Source organism: Phyllostomus hastatus, unplaced genomic scaffold, assembly GCF_019186645.2.
Source record: "Phyllostomus hastatus isolate PE091 unplaced genomic scaffold, TTU_PhHast_1.1 phas_scaffold_78, whole genome shotgun sequence".
NCBI lineage: Eukaryota > Metazoa > Chordata > Mammalia > Chiroptera > Phyllostomidae > Phyllostomus > Phyllostomus hastatus.
The window spans coordinates 34,324,895-34,333,112 of NW_025334041.1; positions in this window are offsets into that span (position 1 = coordinate 34,324,895).

Here is an 8,218-nt window from a genome sequence, read left to right on the forward strand (position 1 = left end):
TGATTGAATTAAGAGATGCTGTCTCTATTTGTTTGTAAGTTACTTCTTTATGGGTTTTAAATCATGTTAGTTCAACTCATGGTATGTAGCCAACTCTTCTAAGTTAATGCTCTTATGTTCACACAAAATCCTGAAATACTGGGTTAAAAGTGCTCTGAATGTACTCAAAGACAAATGGTACCTGACCTGGGTTGACCAACGGATGCCTGTGGTCATTTTGATCAGAGAGGGGAGACCGCCTGATGCCCAAACATAGATATTCTTGTTTGGATCCGACACCCTTTACATATCCTAAGATTTTGAAAGCTAGGTCCCCAGGTATGGTAATGTGGTCTTATCCACATACCTAACTTGATTAAGATTTTCCATGTCTTCAAAATAGAAAGCATATTTCCATGTAAACATTAGAAGTGTGGATGTAAAGGTATAAATATTTTATCAGCCTATTTATCCATTTTATTTAATGACATTAGTTAGCTCTTTGCACATGTATAATCCTTCTTAGACTTACTAAACAGGTTAATCCTGCCTTATAGAAAGGACCCTGTCTTCTTCTTTGGTATACCTCACAGTACCTAGCACAGCTCCTGGTATATAATGAGTCCATGACCAGTGGCAGCTAAAAGACTTCCTAATATATTATACTAAATGGTTGTTCCTTCTTGTGGAAAGTATTACCAACACACATGATGATATGAAAGATTCACATTGAATAGACACTGCTCATATGTTTCCCACTGAAGCAACAGTGAAATCCAAGTTTAGAGAGCACCTAATTATACAGGTATACTCTGTGCAATTTGTAAAATGGGGGATACAACTGTACCGGCATCAGAGGGTTGATGTGAGCGTTAAATAAGTCAGTATTTGGAAAGTGTTCAGAAGAGTATCTGACACATAAAACATTCTAGGTAAGCATTTTTATTAGTGGCCCTGTTGGTATTGTTATTCTTAACTGGACTTCTGGAAATAGGTTTGAAGGAGTAAATAATACATCTCTTATTCTGCATTGCTGGTGAATGATGTCTCCCAAATGATGAAAGTCACTGCCTTTACATAGTTGACCAGTCAATGCATCAGTCACTATTTATTGAGCACCTACTGTGTGCCATATACTGTTCTCTAATAGCACAGTAACACCAAACTGAAGAAAAGACAGCCCCTGCCCTTGAGAAGCTTATACTCCAGTGGGAAAAGGAATGCATCAGCACATCAATTTTTTTAAAAGATACTTTCAGGTAATACATACCATAGAGAAAATAAATTACATAACATGACATACAGTGATTGCCTGAAAAGTGGGAGAGATCGTTTGAGCTAAGGTCCTTCCAGGCTAGAAGAAAAGTTAAGGTGAAACCAGAATAAGGAGACAGCCACTTGCAGATCTAAGTAAAGACTTTTCCAAGTAGAAGCAGAGCAACTACAATATGCAAACATCTTCCCATGGGAACAAATGTTCAAGGTTGGTGTGTTAAGTCATTACTTGAATGCTGCCAGATATCTCCTGGTGGAGAGGGATAACTAGTGACTGGAGAAAGAAAGGGGATAATTGCAGGGCTGAAGCCTCTCTGGGGTAGAATACGCTGGGATCCAGAGTATATCTGGAGGGAATGGCCTTAGATGGGGGCGAAGAGATGTGGCAGAACATGAGCATAAATATGGTGGTAGGAGATTAGATAGTAGTGAGATGATAACAAGTGAATGAGGAGAAAGGAAGAAGAGCAAGCTTTAAGGAGTTAGGACTGAACGTGCTTGGCAGGTACAGTAGGATGGCACTTAGTGTGGGGGCCTTTGGCACGTGTGGTCATGGCCTTGAAGTGATTCCAGCCAGAACAATCATTTGATCTTTCTCCAGCAACATTCAGCTGCTTGAATGGAGGTGCAAAGTGGGCAGTTAGCTGAGTGAAAAACAGGTTGAGATTTTGCCAAGCAAGGAGAATGGACAAAGGCATGGCCAAGCAAATCAAGAAGCATTTGCAAGAAAATGGCCATAGTATACAGGAAATCTCAGCTGGGTAGGAAGGGAAGTGAAAAGATGGAGAAAGGAAGAGCAAGTGATGAATATAAAAGATCGATGACAAGGGCAGGGACTGGAGGTTTCGATGAAGCTAGAAGCTAGCAAGAGGGAGATAAACAGGGTAAGTGAGCTGGGTGGCAAGAGTTAATGATATGAAGTGAAACGTCTGAAATGAAAGTGTAGCAGTTGTTAGTCATGAAGAGGTAGATGCGGTGACCATGTGAGTGGTATCTAAGGAAGAAGGAAGTCAGATCAGGATCAAAAACTGACTTTAAATTTTTTAATATAATCATTTTGTATAAAAATACCATTAAAATGGTTTTTATACCATTTCTTGTATTATTTAAGTAGACAAAACAAAATTTTTTCTAGTCATAACAGGGTTATCAATACAAAGATGAATTATTATGACACGGATGATACTTCCCTGAGCATTTTCTGATTGTTGTGCCCCTGCACCAGACCATCCCAGACACTTGTATTTGGAACCAGTGGGTCTGCTACATAGAGTTTTCCTGTCTCTTCCTATGTTCCTTTCAGGTATCATAGCCTGAAAATAGACTTCTTAGAATTAACTAAAGCATCCCTGAGTGAGGGCCTTAAAGGCCTGCCTACAATCTAAGTCCATGAACTTGACTGAATGAGTTTGGGTTTCTCAGGTGTCCTTTAAGAGGCTTCCCTCCCTCTGGTCAAATGAAGCTTCATTCTTTGAAGAGGGGTGGGAGGCACCAGGACCGATAGAACCCACCAAAATAAATAAATACATAAATAAATAAGCTTTTATTTCTAGTCATTGAATTTTGGTGAGATTTGACAAACTTCTCTATTTAAATTTCTAGTTCTCAATTAAAATGTTTCCCTTGTTTATGAATTATTTTCATGGGGAGTAGCCATTAATTTATGACTGGCCCTGGATATCAGTTCAAAGTTAAGCTATTCTGGTCTAGGGTTTTAAGTAATTCACATTTGAATGGCATCAAAAATTATTACCTACCTCTCCTCTGCCTCCAAATATTCTTTCATTGGGTCTTTCTCATCTATCAAACTTATCATGTAATCAATCACTATTTTACAAAAGGCAAAAACAAAAACACCCCACAAATTAAGAATATTCCCAAATAGCACTAGCCCAACCAAATAAGATATCTAAAAGGACCTGGTAGCGTAAGCCATTTATTTTGTTTTGCTTGTCTTCCTTTTTTTACGATAAAAATTTTTCCTTACACCAATTGAAAGCACATATTCACATCCCTCTTCCCTATAATTCTTATATAAAGACTCAGATGGCCACGGTCCGCTACGTGAAGAGCGAACGAAGTCTCTACTCCCTCTGACGTAACGGATGCTGGACATCCTTCCACGGACTGTTCACAGCGGCTGCTCTGGGACTTAGTAAGCATTTCTTAGCACAGAGACACTTGGGGAAAAACAAGGCCCAGGAACTCTATTACATTTTCACAAAATGCTATCGTAGACAGAGGAGATATGGAGCTGAAAAAGAAGTAATTAAATGAAAAGGTCATAGATGAAAAGAGCACCTGAAAAAAAGCAGCTCCCTGGGAAGAGCAAGAGATAAAGTAGCTGGACGCATTTGGCCTTTTCTGAACAATTTTATCACAAAAATGTTTGGCAATCAGCACAGGTGGTTCCTCGAGCACCCCACTTCAGCTGGTGGAGCGCAGGTGTAATCCCATCAATATATTTTTTACATGAATGGTTTCGAAGACTTAAATTTTTACGAACCTCTTTTATGGTTTCTCTCAGACCATCACATTCCCTTCAAACCACTCACTCATTCATTCAACAATATTTGTTGAAATATTTCAAACAATATGTGGGGAATAAAACAATATTTTATAACTGCTAACAATAATACTTTGAAGTTTTCTTGCTGGAATGAAATGTGTTTTAGGAAAGTTGCTGATTTAGGTGAAGGGGAAAGGGGAGCGACAAGCAAACAGTCACAGTATTTTCAAAAAGTTTAACAATTCAGTGAAGAATAGACATCATTTGAAGTTTTCTTAAGTTTCATCTGTTTTAAAATGATATTTCAATTGTAAGGGAAAAGGTTGAAAAACAGGAAATAAATACAAGCCAGTTCATTATGCCTTTTTGAGACACTATTATATGCCAGCCACCATTCTAGGTGTTACATATACAGCAGATCACAAATTATACAAAAATTCTTTGTCCTTGTGGCTTTTGCAATCCAGGGGGAAAGACAAACCACAAACATAAGGAATAATTCAATTACGGTGTGTTGGGCAGTCATGAGGACTGAGGAACTCAAGCAGAGAAAGAGGGAGCAAGTGAAGGGAGCTGGGTGTGCGCATGTGTGATTTTAAACAGTTCTGCCTTCACCGCTCTGTTCTGAATGCTCTCCCAGTTATATTGGTACATAACAAAAGCAAGATGCAGAAGGGTGGGACTAGTAGACTGCCACTTGTATTTGGGGGTGGGGGAAGGGAGGCTTAAGTTCTTTTTTATATTAAATTTATTGGGGTGACATGGCTTAATAAAATTATGTAGGTTTCAAGTGTACAGTTCTATGATACATCATCTGTATGCTGCACTGTGTTCATCACCTGAAGTCAAATCTATTTCCATCATCATACTCATACATTTGACACCCTGCACTACCTCCCACTTGTATTTGTGAAGAACAAGTACATTTGCTTTTACACACATAGCCTGTCTATGTAAGGAGCCCAGTAAATCATCAGCACGGTTGCCTCCAGTAAGGAGAATTCAGTGTCTGGGGAAAAATACTTCTTAATGGATCCCCTTCATATCTTGAATTTTCCACCTGTGCATCAATTTTTCAGATATTTTAATTCTTTAACATGAAGTTTTTACTTTAAAGAATTATTTCATTGTTCCTATCATTTTCTGTTCCTCTTAGGACCTACTTTATACTCACCTCATTCCTAATTCTGTTGAAAGGTGAACAGGTCAAAGAATGAAGCTACATTCACTCTAATTTTTTGGCCCCTCCTTTGTATGTGGAAATCCCACCAAATCTCCCATACTGGCACTCGGCACAGGTTGGCAGGATGCTGGAACTGTTTACCACTAATACTTCCAGTAGTAACAGTAACCACCACCCATGGGTGAATCAATTTAACTTAAATGTTTCTCCATCTCTTCAAACTATTTTGAACATCATGTTCTTTGATAACATCATAACACCTCCTTTGAGGTCACCGGGTGTCTCTTGGGTGATGTCCAGTTTTCTAGCAGTGATCAGTCAGTCCATAGCCTGCCGTTACCCCAGGAGCTTCCAAAATTAACAAAGACTTTGAGATTCAGAGAGTTAGAGATAAGATAAACAGGACAGGGATGTGTGTGTGTGTGTGTGTGTGTGTGTGTGTGTGTGCTCACTTCCAATTCCCAGAAGTAGCTTCCTTTCACTTCTAGTCAGTGACTTTTTAAAATATTTTTATTCATTCATCTTACACATATACTCAATTTTTCCACTTTAACCCTGTCTTGAATTTCTAGTGACAGAGTTAGGTTCTTTAAGGCATGTCTTATTTTTAGATTCTTTATTGTCATGCCTGACATCATCACCTAACCCAACCTCCAATACTGCCAGTGTCTGGCATATTTTCCCATCAGGACTTTTTTTAGGTACAGGTGGGTGGCAAAATGTTGTTTGAATTTGCTTCCTGTTCTGTGTTGGCAGGAATCCTAGGAACGGGGTAAAGCCAGGTTAATGGCCTGGGTTTCTTTACTATACCTTTTGCAATTTCACATTTCTGCAGGGGTGAGGGGATTCTCTTAGCTCATTTCCCATACAGTAGGAAAGTAGTAGGAAAAGAAGTTTTCTGGGACCAGAAATTAAATTTCCAAGTCTACTAGCAGGAAGCTGAGAAAATTCTGCCCTGGCCAGTGGGGCTCAGTTGATTGGAGCGTCATCCCATAAACCAAAGATTGAGGGTTTGATTCCCAGTCAGGTCAAGGCACAATGCTAGGTTTCAGGATCAATCCCTACTGGTTTGGGCACATAAAGGAGGCAACCAATCAATGCTTCTCTCTCACATCTATGTTTTTCTCTCTCCTTTCCTCTCTCCCTTCCTCTTTTTCTAAAAGCAATGGGGGCGGGGATATCATCAGGTGAGGATGAAGAAGGAAGAGGAGGAGAAGTTGTTGTTGAGAAACTTCAGCCAAAGAACATGTACGCATAAGCCATAGACGCAGACAGCAGTGTGATGTTGGCCAGAGGATGGAGGCTGGGTAGAGGCAGGCAGAGGGGGGCACAGAAATGAGGATATCTGTAATGCTGTCAACAACAAAAATAAAGGGGAATAAAAGGAAACTAATTGTTTACCCAAATCCCACACCTGCTACAAGAAAACCTAAAAAACACTTTTTTAACAACAAATTGCATTCTCATTCTGATTGCACACTGTGATGAAGCCACCTTAGTAGGTAGTATAATTGGAGAAGCAAGACTGAGCAGGTGCCATTCTCGTTCTGCCCAATCCCATTTTACTAGGTAGGACTGTACAAATAACAGACACCAAATTATTGACTCCTGTAACTATAGAGCCTTATTCAGGTACGGAGTTCCAACAATTTCAGAAATCTGTCCCTTCCCATCACTTTGCTCTCCTTTCCCTTGAAGTGGCTTCTTCCTCAGGCTGGCTCTCTCCTCGCAGCTAGCTGGTTTATATTCTAGAAGCTCAACAACCCTCCTTGAAGCGTGTATTTCTTTCTGGGTTGTTCCAGGAAAGATTCCTATTGGTCCAGCTTAGGTCATATGTCATCACTGAACCAATCACTGTGGACAAGGCTGTGTGCTTTGAATGGTCAGGCCTAAGTCATGGGTCTATTCCTGAAAGCCCAGCAATGTGTCCCTTCCACCTGGACTGCAAGAACTGAGATTGTGCAAGGGTATTTCTCAAAGAAAAATGAAAATATGATTAGCAAAAAAGGAAATGGATTCTGCAAGGCTAAAACACGAGGAGGTCAAGGAAGCCCCATGGGGGCAATATTCAAGAAGACATTCATTGTCTGGTTCATGTAGGATCAATTTTGAGAGTAAGGATGTAGCAAGAAAGACTCAGGGCACAGAAAATGTGGAAATTCCTAAACAGGAATTCTTTGTTGATGTGCAGCATCTGGGAAGGTTTATTCAGAGTTCTGGTAAGACTTCAGGGAGAAGGATGAATCCTGCCAAGGCAAGTTCTTGGGTATTTGGGTTGCTGGCATCTTTGAAAGCTAATTTCCCCTACAGCACAGGTTTAAGGACACACTAGGAGAGTTATGAACTACGTGTCCCTCCTAGGACTAAGGGAATAATCATCTTTACACCACAAGATAAACAAGTCAAATACCTCTTGTTTGGTACTAATAAAGAAATTTTTTCTCCTTCATATACCAGTAACTTAATCTTCTCTTTCTGGGACTCTAGTTGCATTTGCCAAAAAAAGACCTTACATAATTGAAATATACTTGCCTCTCATAATAATGAGGTTTTAAAATATTTGTCCACCTAATATTGATACCTATATAAAGCAATGATTTTATTATTAGTTGGAGGCCACATTTGGAAATATGATTCTCCATTAAGTCAACTTATAATGGGTACAAACATAACCCAGAAACCAGAGTGACCTTGGCCCACAGACTCCAACTGTTTGCTTCTGGTGCTGCATGTATCTCCATGATGTGATAGATGTGCAACCTTGGAATTTGCAACTCACTCCCCTGTTTAGGGAGCAGCTGTCTGCACAAAATGGCTTCCACAGAATGTGCCTACAAGGAGAGGATGTAATGGCTACAATGTCTCATGCTGTGATTTAACAGTAACTATTTGCTTATATTTCTTTGACAACTAACAAATCAGCATCCTGGTTTTTGTATGGGGTTCAATACACTGAGTCAAGCTTCTGTGCCCACAGGGCTTAGAGCCAGACACTAGACCAGGGGTAGTCACAAGACTGTGCTGACAAAAGCTGAGGCCTCTTAGGGATGCCCCAGGGGCCTTATGTTTCCTAGTTTCATGCCCTTGTCTCACTTTGTCAGTCTTCAATCTGGGGAAACTGCTGCTATAAAATCAATAAATACCTTTTAAGTTCTTCCTTGCCCCAGGAATACTATCAGATGACCTTTTTTGCAAGCAATAATATGCTAATTGGAAGTAGACTTGTCAGTGACTGAAATACATATTGAGCATTGTGCTAGGTGTGGTGGAAA